Source organism: Malaya genurostris, chromosome 1 (assembly GCF_030247185.1).
Source record: "Malaya genurostris strain Urasoe2022 chromosome 1, Malgen_1.1, whole genome shotgun sequence".
Lineage (NCBI taxonomy): Eukaryota > Metazoa > Arthropoda > Insecta > Diptera > Culicidae > Malaya > Malaya genurostris.
The window spans coordinates 36,241,066-36,257,052 of NC_080570.1; the positions used below are offsets into that span (position 1 = coordinate 36,241,066).

A 15,987-nucleotide genomic window follows, 5' to 3' on the forward strand; every position below is an offset into this window, starting at 1 on the left:
AAAAACTTCATCACAATTAGAGTGAAACATTCGAAATTCACTTCACTGTTCCGCGTAAAAACATTATTACGCACAATCGCTTCAAGTGCGCACAAATTCTGAATAAATACGATTTCCACTAACAGTTTACGACATTTTTACATATCGGTTTAGAAATTTATATAAAGATATATCGAACACATGCGAAAAACATCAAAACAATTTTCAAGCAGTTTCAATAAGACTGTCCTTTTTAGCTTTTTAATGGATTGTTTTGCTTTGACACTTCTCATGAGTTTTTGGCTAATAAACTTGTTAATAATACCCATTTCAGTTTTGGTTTCTTTGTGCTGTCCTTCAGTAATGATGGTGATAGATAAATAGAAACAAATTTTCTGATTTTAATAACAAAATTAGTTGTCAATGAGAATTTCGTGTTGGATTGAAATATTGCTGGTTTGTGTCCAGGATATTCACCAACTAAACACATTCTCTAAAAATAAGAGTTTTTTCAGCAAAACAAATTCTCAATTTTAACTAATTTAATAGTTATTTTGGAAATTTTGTTGTTAAAATCAACTAATTCAAAAACAGTAATACGAATTAGGCGCAGAGCTAATTTCGGTCGTTCCGTGTAGTTATGCGTCCTATAGATAATCTAGTTAATTTAATTAACTGTAGAATTTTTCAATCGACTACATGGTAATTGGGATAAAATCGATTTTTAAAATTTCAAATCTCAAAAATAATATTTTTCGAATTCACACTAGAACTCGATGTTTCAAGAATTTTTAAGACATCTGACAACACCGAAGCCTGGATTCTAAAAGTTAGTTCAATTCCGGAATTCTAGAACTAAATTCATGAACTGAATTCTCGATCTGGATTCCGAACACGATAATAACATGTCCTACTGTGAGCAACCATATCTCAGGAAAAATTGGATGTTTTTACATAAAAATTATACAGATGGAGTCTCTAATGAAGAATGATAAATACATAAAAAAACTGAAGATTAGACAACCCATAGTTTATTTTTTATTCCAAACTCGAAATGAAGAAATCGAAAAACACCGCCTCCAGGAGAAGCTCTCCTTAACTAAAGTTTCGTTAAAATTTTCGTCTACCCTCGACCTGAGTGCTTCAAATCAAGAATTGAAGACGAAATGTCAATAGTATGAAGTAGGTTTTTGTGTTTTTCGTACCTAAAACTACAATTTATTCAAAGATAGTTTTTTTTGTTATGTTCTGTGGTGCATAATTCAGAACTCTTGGACTTTTTAGTAAGACCGTTTCCATGAGACCGTAAAAAGTCTTAACAAGAGCCGAAACGTTAGAATATTAGAACATACAGAACATGTGCAATTCCGAATAGCTGAAACATAATCTAAAAATAGTGAGTTTTGTTTCGGTGTTACGTTAATTGATCCGTTTTACTTTAGAAAATCGATATTTGACAATCGACCTCAGTTTCGATTGACAGTTCATTAACAGTGAGAAAAACCTTTCCCTTCAAAGGCATTCCGACGAATTCTGCGCATTTTGTTCTTATCTTTTTGAACCTCACCTTCGGCAGAAGATTAGTGGACCCTTTTTGTGCACCTTTTTCCGTTCAATGTAACACACTTAATTCTCTTCTTCGATCAACGAAGCAAAACACTTAAGCTTTTTTTACAAAACCGTACGGGACGCACTAAGCGTCACAGATAAACGGATGTGTCACAAAGAAGTGTTTTTTTTTTGCTAGATGAATTTTTGCGAACTATTATAAATGTGTTCAGTTTTTAAAATCGATCAAAAATTTCAGCAGCCTGTTCCATCCATTTTGTCTGTGGTCAGTTCGTCTTGCGTTAAGCCCAGCATCAATAGAAGAACGGTCATCGGGCTTCGGTCGTCGTCGTCGTCGTCGTCATTGTCGCTGGTGTGCGTTGATTCACCTTTAGCTTTAGCATCGTCCGTTCTCTTTCTTCTGTGCTGTGCTCATTCGCGCAATTCTTCTGTTCTATGTTCACTTTTCCTCCCGTTTTTTGTTTGCTTTTGCTGCCACAGATTTCGAGCGCACCACCGACCGCCGACCCCGATCAGGTAGGAGAAGGAAAGAGAATTCGTACCTTTTGCTGTAGGGTTCGTCGGCGGCGACTCGTTCCCTGATGATGAGCCGGCCGTCGTGCACACGCACACTCGGAAGAGTTTTGAGCAACAGTGCTCAAAACTCTTCTCGCTCGTTGCGCGCTTAGCTCACTCACCTGTGGCCGTCGGCTGAAGGTATTTGTGCGGTCGCCTAGCAAAAAGCAGCAGCAGCAACAGGTCGCGCATCACGATCCAAACCAGGTTGCTACGATTCGGCTCAATCGCCGTGCGCTCGCTCAGTTGCAGTTCGGTGGTCGTCGCGAGAACTTGTTGCGTGCGCAGATATTTTGCCTGTTCAGTGTTTCTTTTGGTTTTTTTTTCGTTGTTCGATTTAAGTTGGCAAAATTTCGTTATAGTTTTTACTTCGAATAGTCTAGCGTTACTTGTTTTTTTTTCTTATTATTTTGGTTTGTTTGTTGCCGTTCACTGTTGATGATGATGCCGATGTAGTGGTGGTTCCATTCATCCGAATTCGTTCGATTCGCAGTGTTCGATGCTTAAGTCGCGTTATTTGTGCTAGAAACTGATCAGCTGGACGGAGACGAAAGGCGAAGAAAGGGACTGTCAGCCTCCCCTGTCAGTGTGTTTGTGTTGTGATGTAAAGACACAAGAAATAAGTGGAGAAAAAAAAAACTTTAGCTGTGCTGTTGCCTCCGGTGAGCGCCCGTGTAAGTTTCTTCGAGGTCGAGTGTGGCCTTTAACGGATTTGGGAATCGGCCATGCTGGCCATTACTAACTTGCTGTTCGCGGAGGTTTCCAGAGCGATTTCAGTGCTAATTGCCGTTTTTTTGTAACATGAAACAAATAAGAAGGTGATCTGTGAAGTCTGGCGCACCGAATGTGGCTGTCACTTTAGGAAAGCTTTCCAGCTCTCCAGAGGAGCTCGGGATAGAATGAGGTGAACGGTAATGGCTCTTTGTCACGCGGTGCCAGTCAGCAGGAACAGGAACTGACGGTAGTCACTAGTCACTGGAAGTCGGTTAACGGTTATGCTTCGTTGTCACTCGATTGCACGTGAGGTCTGTTTCCGTGTTGATGACTTGCGACACTTGATCCAACGGTGATGAGTAAGACGTCATTCACCGCTTCATAATAGCCCCGTACTGACGGTATGACGCACAACTAGTCCCAAGGTGGATTTTCTCGAGAACTAGCGTTGCTTTAGTCGGTCGTAGTTTTGATTCAGACATACGAATGCATTGGGGGCCAGTGACGAAACTCGACACAGAGTGTTATTTTTACCTTTTGATATTACCTTATTATATTTATGATAGCAGATTATATTGAATGGATTTCCCTTTGCTGCTGACTAAACTTCTAACACTTGTTTAGTTTGGGTTCAAGTTCTGGTCCACCAACAGGGCTGGAAATTTTTTTTCTGACTAGACTAACACAAGATCATGCAACACGCAAAACTCCACACAAGAAAAGTGCAAACTCTTTGAGAGAAAAAAAAATCGGGTGGGTAATGTCAGAGACATAACTGGAATACGTGAATACGAACAATAAACGGACACGCTTACGAATATTGTCAATAGCTCTAATTGACAGTAATAATCGTACAAAACAGCCACTTCTAAACTTCCAGAACTTGAAATGGTACCCCGTATTGAAGTACGAGTTCATTTAAATATATTGTAACGAACATTTTTTTTAATTTTTATTTATTTCAAATCAATTTACGAAGAAACCCATTTTGATGAAATTTTGTTCCAAAATTGCAAAACCGTTCCTAAATTGCAAAATGGGCACATTCAAGGAACAAACGCTTCTATCAAACTTTTGCTCTTTCAAAAGCTACTGTCGGGCCATTGATCAAGTTCAAAGATCAAATGGCTGTGACTTTTTGGTTCCAGAGATATGATGGTATAAGTGACGTAACCGACAAAACACGTTGATTTTTACCGCTCGTATATATAAGGGTGCCAATATTTTGGGATCACCTGTAATTTCGTAAAGCGCTAGTGCTCAAAAATTTAAGCACCTTGAAAAATGTCCTCATGCAAAATTTGAGCTAAATCGGACATAGGTAAGGGGTGCTGCGGCGGTTTGAGGTTTGAAATTTTCGATCTTGAAAAAGCACTATGTGGTAGAATACATGAAATCGAAATTTTTTTTTGATGCCAAAAATCTTAAAATTGCATGAAATTTTCATGTTATCTACGTTAGGACAAAATCACATTCCAATAAAGAAAGGCTAACTTTACTTCAAAATATTTATTCATGATCGATTTTTCTCAGTGTAAAATTGGATTAATAATTTTTCCAGTACATTAATTCGACTTGTTTTGAGAACATCACCAGCACAAACCATTTTTCGTAGGATATGTCATTTTTCTATTTTAATTGCGAGTCCTTTTCAAAAGATAGTGGCTTTTTGTGATAAAGGCCGACTATGAAATTTGTCAATTCGAATTCTTCACTGAAAAAAACAAAAAAGCCCGCCTTACATGGCAGGTTTTCAAAATTTAAAGTCTTACAAAAATGAAACACCACTTTCGAGTTCAATGAAACTGTGTCCCAAGGTAGGTATTATTAAGATTCCTTTTCAAACCGGCCATGTAAGGCGGGCAGTTTTAGGAAAAAAGAGTTTCTAACTAGAACTGTTTTGCAAATATCGGGCAATCAGTATTCTGTGAAATCTCCTCTCCAATTGAGATGCTTTGAATTCTTGAATGATAATGACTTTCATTTAAGTTTATACAATAAAAAGTAAATTGGTTTTAAAATTTTACAATCATTTTTTTCCAGTGTAGGAATCGATGTGGAAGTTTCTCAGAATTTTTACAGCCGACTATCCAAGTTTCCGAATAAATCAGATATCCCGCAGGGTAGTAATTAAGGGCCTGTCATGTTCGTATTGTTCTTTAAGGATACCAATTGTTAGGAATTGGTAGGTTATATCAACAAAAAGGCGGGTGGGTAATGTCACAGACATAACTGGAGGACGTGAATACGAATAAAACTGACATGTTTCTTTCTCACTTCTGGATAAAGATAATCATTCGTATTAGATTATGTATATTATTCAACTTTCATTGCTTCGCTTCCAGAATTTTAACGAAGCATCTATACTGCAGTACAACTAATTGACGGCGAACATATTCTACCATACAATTAAATAACACGGAAAACATACAGTTTTGAAGATTTAGATACTAGTAGAAATAAACTTCTCAAAATCCTTTGTAAATATTTTAGTGGCTCTAAAAAACCGCTTTGCGTGATTTGTTGAATGGTTATAACTGTTAAAATTAAAGAACTAATATATAAATCTGGGGCACGCTCCGAATTTAGCTGCAAATTTTCGGAATCTCAGGTCTTATATTTAGTTCTAGAAGTAAGGAACTGAAGTTATTTTTAGAATTTTTCAAATTGCGTTATAGAACTAAATTCTGAGCTTGAATTCTAAGTCTTGATATAGGAACTGAATTCAGTTCCAGAAACTAGTTCCAGAAATCATGTTCACAATTTAGTTCCACATGTAGGTTCTGAATTCTGGAAATGAATGCTTAAACTGAATTGATGAAATAAATTCTGAAACTAAATTCAGGAATTAAACTCTGGTTTTCAATTCAGTTTTTAAATCGAGGTTCGGTGTTCAGGCCTAATATTTAGTTTCAGAATCCAGATCTAAAATTCATATCCTGAATTTTGTTCATGAATTCTGAAAAATTCTAAATCTCTGGATTCGAGTTCCTGAATAAGGAACTAAATTTGAAACCATTTTCAAAATCCAGAAATATGATTCAGTTCTAGAGTCATAGTTTTAAATTCTGAACCTGTAATCTGGAACTAAATTTTTAAATAGAACAATGAAACTATATTCGGAACCTAAAATTAACTTCAGAATTCAGGTGGATCAGAATCTAGTTTCTGTGATTAGTTCTTGAATTTAACTAGAAATTCAGTTCTCTGCTACTGCTAGCCACGACACGTCCGAATGCGAAGAAGAGCTACATTGATTCCACCTGAGCGTTTGAGGTTTTTACCACCTCATTATTACTGATGTTGGTGGAAGAACCTCAGCACGATATCCAGTTCCGTCTAACGTACTAGAAAAAATGAACCATTCTCGATCAAGATTTACCTATTACACTCGGCCGGTAGAACATCGGAACTAGTGATGGGCGAGCGCTCACGAGCCGTTTATTTGAACCGGCTCGTAGCAATGAGCGAACGAACCACGGCTCTTCAAAATTGAACCGCGGCTCTCGAGCAGAGTTGCCATTTCCAAATTTGCGTTTGAACTTTGAAAATCTGTGTGCCTGTGTACGCCCAAATTTAATGGTTAAACGATGATGTTTTCTAATGAAGCTGTTAAACATACATAGGCACATTTATTCAGCAGTGAATTTTCAAAGAATTCTGTCGTAATAGAAGAAAAATAGATTTTTTTTCCAAATGGAATTTCAACTCATTTATTTCAATATCGCGCTTCCTCGCACACGGACACCTCTTGTTGTGAAACACAATTTTAGATCGCTCATACCGCTCATGTATTTCCGTGGCTCTCACACTCACTCTCTCGAACCGCTTCTCCACATTGACGTTTATTGAAAAAGAGCCAATGAGCCGTTCAATTGAACCGGCTCTTACGAAAGAGCGTTCGGTTCAAAGCCGAATTGAAATGAGCCGTATTGCCCATGACTAATCGGAACTGATATGTGCCTGACTATCTCAAAACCGTCGTCCTGGTGCGAAAAAGGCAAGCAAACGTGATGAGTTTTCCTCGTTGTTTCCAAAAGGTTGAGAAAACATAGATTTTGAGTTATTTATGGTTATTTTACACTGTTGAAAATTTAATCACAAATTCCTGATTATATTTCAGATAGCATGGAGGAAAAATTATGTTGTTGCGTTAAGCATACCAAGAGATATTCACTATCAAGAACTTATCACTCTCCCAGGGGGTAAATTTTGGAAAGGCGCCACATAGTAAAGTAAGTCGTATTCACGACAAAAAAATCTCGCCGGGTGTTGATAATGGCTAACTTTATCAACGGAGAGATTGACCCTCTCGAACGGTGTTATGACCAGAGCTGCAAATTGTCAGTCATGTCAAATGACCTTGACAGACTGAATAAAATCATCGTCAACTGTAAGCGGTACGGTCAAAGTGTCTGTCAAATGAGATACTCGATAGTTCTATGACCAAGTAGAAGTATACTCAGTCAAAGACAGCCAATTTTTTTTATTTTCTCTCTCATTCTCCTATTGTCTGTTGAAGTAAAAAAAAATACCACGAGAGTACTAACATAAACATAAATTGATAAAGTTCAGTCATCGGACTTCGGAGTTTTTTGGTGTGAATGAATTTAGTTCAATGTTTATGCTGCATGATTAATAGTTGGTCACATCGTAATCAAGCAGTGAGAGGAGAAATGAAGATAATATCAATCGCATCGGCAATCAATGAGTGTCCCGGTGAGTGTAATATCAAGAGAATTTAAGTTATGACAGATCGGCTCTCGGACACTCAATATATGACAATTGGTAGAGCCTGGTTGGCGGCAGCAGTCTAGTGATATAAGCTTTCCAATCTTCACCGTGCAAAGTTGCTAGTTGATAGTGACATTCAGCATGACTCTGGTTATGACCTGCGAAACATAACCTTACAACAACACAGATTCTATAGTAAGGTATTCGGATATAAACAACCGATTCCTGCAGATGTAAGAGCATTCACTTTATTGGAAGAGTTTAAAGATTTCAAGTTCGGAAAGCGATCTCCAACAATTTGACGACAGATAGTTTGTGATAATTTGTTATAACTGAATTTTTGAATGTAAGGAGTTTTTCGAAACAATAAGCTATCCACAAATTTTTCTTTCAAATTATGATAAAAAACGACATTTTGTTCAAACTAAAAATTGATCCTTTATTGTACGATGTTAAATTTGAGCATAATGAAAACCGGATGAAATTTAAGTTATTTCTTCACGAATTTTCGAACTTTTGATCGAACGCTCTTCATCTTGTTCCGGACAAGCGTTGCATCGCAGTTTTTTGACGCTTGAACACAATTTTTTTTAACTCCTGCATGTTCCCAGCTGCCTACCAGTATCGTTCGATGGGTCGAAGCTGAGGGCAATTTGGTGGAAGGATATTTTTCTCAACGAAATTTATACCCTTTTCCGCAAGCCAATCGAGAGTGGTTTTGGCATAGTGAGCCGACGCTAAATCCGGCCAAAACAGTGGAAGTGTACTATGCTTCTTATATAAAGGCAGTAATCTCTTCTGGAGACACTCAGATCGATAGATTTCTGCATTGATAGTTCCGATAGTGTTTAAAATTGTTGACTTCGAACCACAGGAACATATTGCTTGCCATACCAGTACCTTTCGACCGAATTTCTCCACTTGAATCGACCTGTCCGCATCGCTCACATCCTCCCCAATGACGACAGTAAAGTATATTGGACCTGGAAGTGTTTTTGAGTCCTCCTCTACATAAGTCTCATCGTCCATCCAAACGCATGCATCCGGACAATGCAAAAGGCCCGAATACAATTTCCGGGCCCTTGTTGCTGCTCGCTTCTTCTGTTCTACACTTTGTTTCGAGATTTTCTACTTCTTGTAGGTCTTCAGGTGATTTCGACTCTTAATACGCTGGATCATTCCGACACTCGTTCCTGCTTTTTTGGCCAAATCACGTATTGACATTGACTTGTTCTTCATGATTAGAGATACCACTTTCTGGTCCAGTTTCGGGTTGGAAGAGCCGGGTTTTCTACCTCTTCCTGGTAGCTCATCCAAAGAATAGTGTTCCCCAAACTTATTAATGATGGTTTTAACACTGACATGATGAATTCCAAACTGCTTCGCCAATTTTCGCCTAGTAATACCCTTCTCACTTAGCCATGTGTCCAGAACCTTAATTTCACTTCCTTTTCAATACGCGACATTTTGAAAACACAGAATTTCAACCGCACAAACAAGTAAACAAACAAAAGCTGACAGCCAAACGCACAGCATGCTGTGATCTGAGCATAAAAAACCATCACAAATACATGCGTACAACACAAATGTATGTGGATAGCTTGTTTTCGATACAGTCCTTATTGCGTTACTTAAATAACTCATTGTTTTTAGAAGACAGTAGTGTTTACGTCTATCTGATAGTGACATGAAAATGTTCCAACTCAGATGGACTCCATTATAAATAAACAAACAACATAAAAAGGCTCATTATAAATACTGCATCATTACATGCTTATAGGTTCTTCAAAAAATGGATCCTTTTTCTTGAAAATAAAATTTTTAGCAGCTAAACATTGCCACTGATTCGGAATTGTAATAACACACATCGTACAATCGTCCGTGTATTTCATTATTTCATCCATCTCAATATTTGAGTGAAAGTAACTATCGAAATGCTGTACGAGATTCATTTTCGACTCGACACGACATTGAACACTGTTCGGAACATTTTGCTCGAATGCGATGCAGTCAAATGCTAGCTATATTTGCGCTCGCCATATTGGATTTCGAAAGAAATTCAAGTATTGTTTTCTAATACCTGTTCATCGTATCCGTTCCGAAAATACCCATATTCAAGGAATATCAATAAACCGGAAGTCGTTATCTTGGATTTACGAAATACCTTAAACATCATTTTTCGGAACTACTACTCTTTAAACCCGTTTCGAAAAAAACCCATATTGTAGTAGTTGCCATGGAACATAAATGAACCGGAAATCGTTTTCGTTGTACGCAAAAACCTCGTTTTACAAAGCAGACACGTAAAAAGGTGGGTGGGTAATGTCACAGACATATCTGGAGGACGTGAATACGAATAAAACTGACATGTTTCTTTCTCACTTCTGGATAAAGATCATCATTCGTATTAGATTGTGTATATTTTTCAACTTTTATTGCTTCGCTTCCAGAATTTTAACGATGCATCTATACTACAGTACGACTAATTGACGGCAAGCATACAATTAAATAACATGGAACAAATACAGTTTTGTAGATTTAGACACTAGTAAAAATAAACTTCTCAAAATCCTTTGGAAAAATTTATGTGGTTCTAAAAAACCGCTTTGCGTAATTTGTTAAATGGTTATAACTGTTAAAATTAAAGAACTAGTATATAAATTTAAGCGCTCCGATTTCAGCTGCAAATTTTCGGAATCGAGATCAAAAACTCAGGTCATAAATTTAGTTCTAGAAGTAAGGAACTGAAGTTATTTTTAGCAATTTTCAATTCAGTTTTTAATCAAGGTTCGGCGTTCAGGCCTAATATTTAGTTTCAGAATCCAAATCTGAAATTCATATCCTGAATTTAGTTCATGAATTCAGAAAAATCCTAAATCATATCTATGGATAAATTTGAAACCATGTTCCAAATCCAGAAATAGGATTCAGTTTTAGAGTCATAGTTTTAAATTATGAACCTGTAATCTGGAACTAAATTTTTAAATAGTTGTATGAACTTAAAATTAACTTCAGAATTCAGATGGACCAGAATCTAGTTTCTGAGATTAGTTCTTGAATTTAACCTATTACACTCGGCCAGTAGAACATCGGAACTGATATGTGCCTCAAAACCGTCGTCCTGGTGCGAAAAAGACAAGCAAACGTGATGAGTTTTCCTCGTTGTTTTTAAAAAGTTTGAGAAAACATAAATTTTGAGTTATGTATGGTTATTTTACACTGTTGACAATTTAATCACAAATTCCTGATTATATTTCTGATAGCATGGAGGAAAAATTATGTTGTTGCGTTAAGTATAACAAGAGATATTCACGCTCAAAAACTTATCACTCTCCCAGAGGGTAAATTTTGAAAAGACGCCGCATAGTAAAGTAAGTCGTATTCACGACAAAAAAGTTCACGTTATTTGGGATTTGATTCTTGAAAAGAGTTACGTGAAAAGGTTTGGGTGTACTTTCGGATTTTAAGTAAACTCAAGGTACTGGAAGATATTTGTTGGATTACTTCTGAGCTTTACACTGGCGGAGAGCAGATCTCGAAATTTCTATGAGGTTTTCTGGTTTCCAAGTCGGCCTCTTGAAGCTTCTACCTGAAAGTATGATTACTAATTCGTCATGGAACTCCAAGACGCTCGGAGTTCTTTGTGAAACTTCAACCGCATTTTCTAGTTGCTCGAGTGCTTCGAAAACGCCTTTTTAGTTCGGAAGAGTGAAACATATTCTTGAAGGCAAGAGAATAAGTTTTGAAGATTGATAACAGAACGGGTTCAAGCGAAACCCCTAAAATTCATTTTTCTAAACTGTTCTTCCTCTTCTTCTTGAAATTCAAAAAATTTAAAATAAATCGATTTAAAAAAGACAGTCATTTTCGTTTGAAATCGAAACTACTTTTGTTTCAGCTCCAATGGCTTTGAAGCTTTCAAACTTCTGACAGCCTTTTGATTTGAAAACTATGTTAATTTTATCTTTAAGTACTAATTTTCTGCCAGTGTGTAGATTGCAGGCAATTTCAGTTTTGGAAAAGTCGTAAAAGTCAACTGTTCTGTCTCAAACCTATGCAAATTCCGAACCGCTCAATGGCCAACCAATCGCTATTAGATCAATAACCATTCGAACCAGGCAACAAACTCGGACCAAAACAAAACTCGTTGCCGTCTTCGTTGTCGTCGTCACATCTCTATAGTGACTAATCGAACACCGCCTACTCAGGTAGGCGCAAATCATAAACAAACGTCACGCACGTAAGTAATCTGGTTTCCAGCGCTTGCCTGGCTCGTTGTTTACGCTGCCGCCGACAAATATTTACATTTGAAACCTCATTTCCATTCCCTCTTTTCAAGCTGAATCTTTGTCATCGTTTTTTCCCCGACGTTCCCCCCCCCAACCGACAATCGAGCATCCCTTGTCTTGGCCTAAAACGGTGGGTAGGCAGGCAGTCAGGCAGTTGGTTGTCTTGCAATGAAAGTGTTATCTCTGGTGCAACCGACTGCAAACCTTTGCGCCCAACCCAGCTCAGACCAGCTGTTTCGTGTTTCGTGGCCTGATAAGGAACCCCCTTTTTACTTTGTACGTTGCATTCGAAAAGTTACAATCAATTACGGGCTGTTGCTGTGGATGTTCAGCTTTTCGAGTAGCTTCGAATCTCAAATGAGCCTCCATGTATTTTGACAACCGCGTGTCACTTTACCGGGGTTATCATCCTCCGTGACCGCAATTTCCGATCATTTTTTTGACAGATGGTACCGCGCGAATACCGAGGATTTCCCTCAAAAGTTCAGCGTCTCACCGAAGCTGAATGAACCGAACTGTGTCTCTGTCGAATTTCTCACATAGGAGGCGTGGGAATTTCCAATGTTGCTGGCCTGTCATTGACCGCTTCGCTCAAGAAGAAGAAGAAGAAGTCATCCATGCATGGAAATGTAAAAAAAGGGGGCAGCAGCAGCAGCATGGGAATTTCAAGGGTCCCAACCACCGTTTTGGTGTTTTGGAACTTTAGTAGTTTGTTTCGTTTTGTTTTAGGTTCTTTCATTTTCGGTCTGAAGACTGCGGAAAGTTAGCGCCCAACCAAACTAAGCGCGGTCGACGCTTGTTCAAAATTAGAAATTCACGCAGGAAGCAGTCAAGCTGCGTAGCAAAGCCCAGGCTGGTGGCAGCGGAAAACGGGGGTTGGCAACAACCCAGTTCGAAACTCGATGACACTGATGGGTTGAAAATAGTAGCGTTTTTTGCGTCAGTGTATTGCACGATTTTTCCCGGTTTACTTTGTTTCTGTGGCCACTGTCAGCCACTGTCTGCCACCGTATTTGACAAGATTTGGTCAGATTCAGTTCGAGGCGTGATGTCACGTACGTGACGTTAAGTTTCTTTATTTTACACTTTTGCTGCCCGCAAAAGTTCGTTGGAGGAACTGAAACAGGAAGGAGGTCGAGCTCATATTGCCAAGTGATTTGTTAGAGAAATCTGACCGACGTTTCGATCGATTTTGATTATCTTTTTCATCGGATGAAAAACTGGACAAATTGCCCTGAAGTTATAGGGTAACGGCTCGCTATTTCATCTGAACTCCTATTTCCACCGTCTCATAACTTTGAACATGAATCATATCGTTCAACGTATCTGAACCAAACAGTGAAATGTTTCAGAATGTTTTTTTTTTAGATTTTGTCACACTTTTCCATTAGAAAAATGGTTCTAAATCATTCAGTGATCGTTTTTTCATTCAAAAATAATTCAATAACTTTCCAGCAACATTTTCGTCTCAAGTTTTACAATTCATCATGTTTCTGAATATCTACTACTTGATTCGATTCAAAACATGACCACTATTTCACACAATTATAAGGGAGAGTGTTCGGTTACCAGCACCCTTTTCTTTTAAGCTTATAACTTCTGACTAAGTGCACATTATGCGGACATATGTACATCAACGGAAAGCTAAAGTTCCTATCTAACAACTGAATAAGAAACTAAGTTGATTCAATCGATTGAAAAAACATTATTGTCAATTTAGTAAAGTTATAAATTTTGGGTGCTCGGTTACCGGCACCCTAAGAAATTTCACCAAAAATGGAAAAATATAAGTATACACTGCAGTTATTCAAAGAAAAAACAGACTTACTTTACTATGGGGTGCCTATTCAAAATTTACCCTCTGAGAGAGTGATAAGTTTTTGATCGTGAATATCTCTTGTTGTATCTAACAAATCAACATAATTTTTGCTACATGTCATCGGAAATATGATCACAATTTTATGATAAAATTTTCAGTTGTGTGACATAATATCAAATAATTCAAAATTAAACTTTTCTGAAATGTTTGGTATAAACGAGTATCAAAGAGGATAATCCATAAGGCGCGTTTGCCTTTCTCGTATTTTGAAAGCTCATAGCTCAGTAATCCGTGAAAGGATTTATGTAATCTAACTACCAATAGAATCGAAATTTTTCAACTTAAACGTGAATAGAAACATCATTGAAGTATTTCAATAGTACACTATTGAAAAACCTGTCTCATTTGACCCATTTCAACACCAGCCAATCAGAACGCGTTCTGAGGAAGAGAACAAAATATCTGCTGCTGTACAACAAATCGTTCGAGAAAAATGTTCCGAACAGTAGTGAGTCCCACAATTTGGTCCTTCTGAAAGGCAGGAATGAGTCCCGTACAGTATCCTGACAGTTTTGTTCAATGAAATGCAAATCCGAAATGAAATAATCGGCATTAAAATTTTATATGCTGCTATTTTTATAGCCGTTAGGACCGCCCATTAGTGAAAAGGCTACAAACGAAATCACGCAAAAAGAAACCTCTTAACAAAATGGATCAGTTTGGATTCTATCGCCACTGCGAGCAGATGTATAGTGTATCGCTTCCGACAAAGGCGATTACGTCACAGCTGCTAGTCGTTTGCATTGGTGAAAAAACAACGAAAAGAGGACAACGGTGGAGAGAATCACACAAAATCAGCCGTTCTAATGGTTCTAAAAGTTTTCTGAAGAACTATTAGGATTTCTTGCTCGCAAATCGAAGGTAAATGTCCTCAGTTTAAAGCAAATCTAGAACAGTCTGATTAGATTTGTGCACTTTTCGCTGTGTGAAATTTACAGTAATCGAGATCAAGTGAAGCCTTCTCTAATTTTGTGAAAAATGTGAAAAAGGGGAATGCTTGCATAATTCATACATGATTGATATTCGGAAGTTTTAAGGAACATGTCAGTTGTTTTCGTATTCACGACATCCAGTTATGTCTCTTATTATTACCCACCCGCCTTTTTTTCTTTTTGGAAACGTTTTGAACAAAAGTCTCCATTGTCTGATGATGACTTCATCTTGGCTCTCTTGGTCGATGATTTGGATGGTGACGCCTTTGGTGTTGATTTGGCCGGTCTTCCACGCAGCTAGATGTTTGGCCAAAACGTTGGCCTGCTTTATCTCGACAGCAGCCTTGCATATCACTAACAATTTTTCACGATTTGTCGAAAAAAATGTAGTGCCGGTAACCGAAATCGGTAGACATTTAGAAAATGACAAAAGAAATCATTGGTTGCGAAAATTTTGATAGCATCCAGTATTAAAACACTAAATAGATCGATTTCACCTCATAAATATTCAATCCATTCACCTTTTCGATTGATGCTTTTCAATTTATGATACTATAAAAAACCTGTTTTAATCCATCTAGTGGTGTAATGATGCCTTTCTCATATCAATCATACTATCATATATAATACTGTGGTATTCTTCAAAATAATTTTCTTAGATTCTTGAGAAAATAACCAAAATCGGTTTGTTTTTCTGTCTGAAGATTTGCGGTCGATTTAGAAAACTTTTTACGGTTTTTCGCCCTTTTCAGTGATGGTATAAAATTTTTAACACACTTTACCCTATATTTCCGGATCCGGAAGTGATTTGAATCTGAGTTTGTGAAAATCGGTTCAGCCATCTCCGAGAAAAGTTAGTGCAAAAAAACGTTACATACACACATACACATACACACATACGGACACAAACAGACATTTTGCGTACTCGACGAACTGAGTCGAATGGTATATGACAGTCGGCCCTCCGGGCCTCGGTTCAAAAGTCGGTTTTCACAGTGATTACATAACCTTTCTATATGAGAAAGGCAAACAGTCATAATAAACTTTTGTGTTGATTTTCACGCAATTAAAATTTGTTTTGAGCGCAGCGGCTATTTTTATAGCCGTTAGGACCGCCCATTAGTGAATAAGCTACAAACGAAATCACGTAAAAAAATTGGTGACCTAATCCCTCATACGATGTAATTCATAAAGACCTAATTTGTCAAATGACGGAAAATCTCATTTGTAATGACTTAATGTCAGATGAGCTTGAATTTTACTGGTTTCGACTGTAACTTGCGTTCTACTAGCAGGTGCGACTGTATGAATTGAAATGCACCTTTTACCAACCAAG

At 37.6% G+C, this 15,987-nt stretch overlaps 1 protein-coding gene across 1 annotated transcript in view; it reads left to right on the forward strand.

Annotated features, from left to right (window-relative positions):
* Positions 1 to 2,334: 2,334 nt before the first annotated feature.
* The window catches only part of LOC131437130 (EF-hand calcium-binding domain-containing protein 4B), a 118,117-nt gene continuing 104,464 nt past the window's right edge, over positions 2,335 to 15,987 (forward strand). The window contains exon 1 of the mRNA XM_058606298.1: positions 2,335 to 2,777. The gene's annotated coding sequence lies outside the window, so the exon portion shown is untranslated. The remainder of the gene's footprint in view (positions 2,778 to 15,987) is intronic.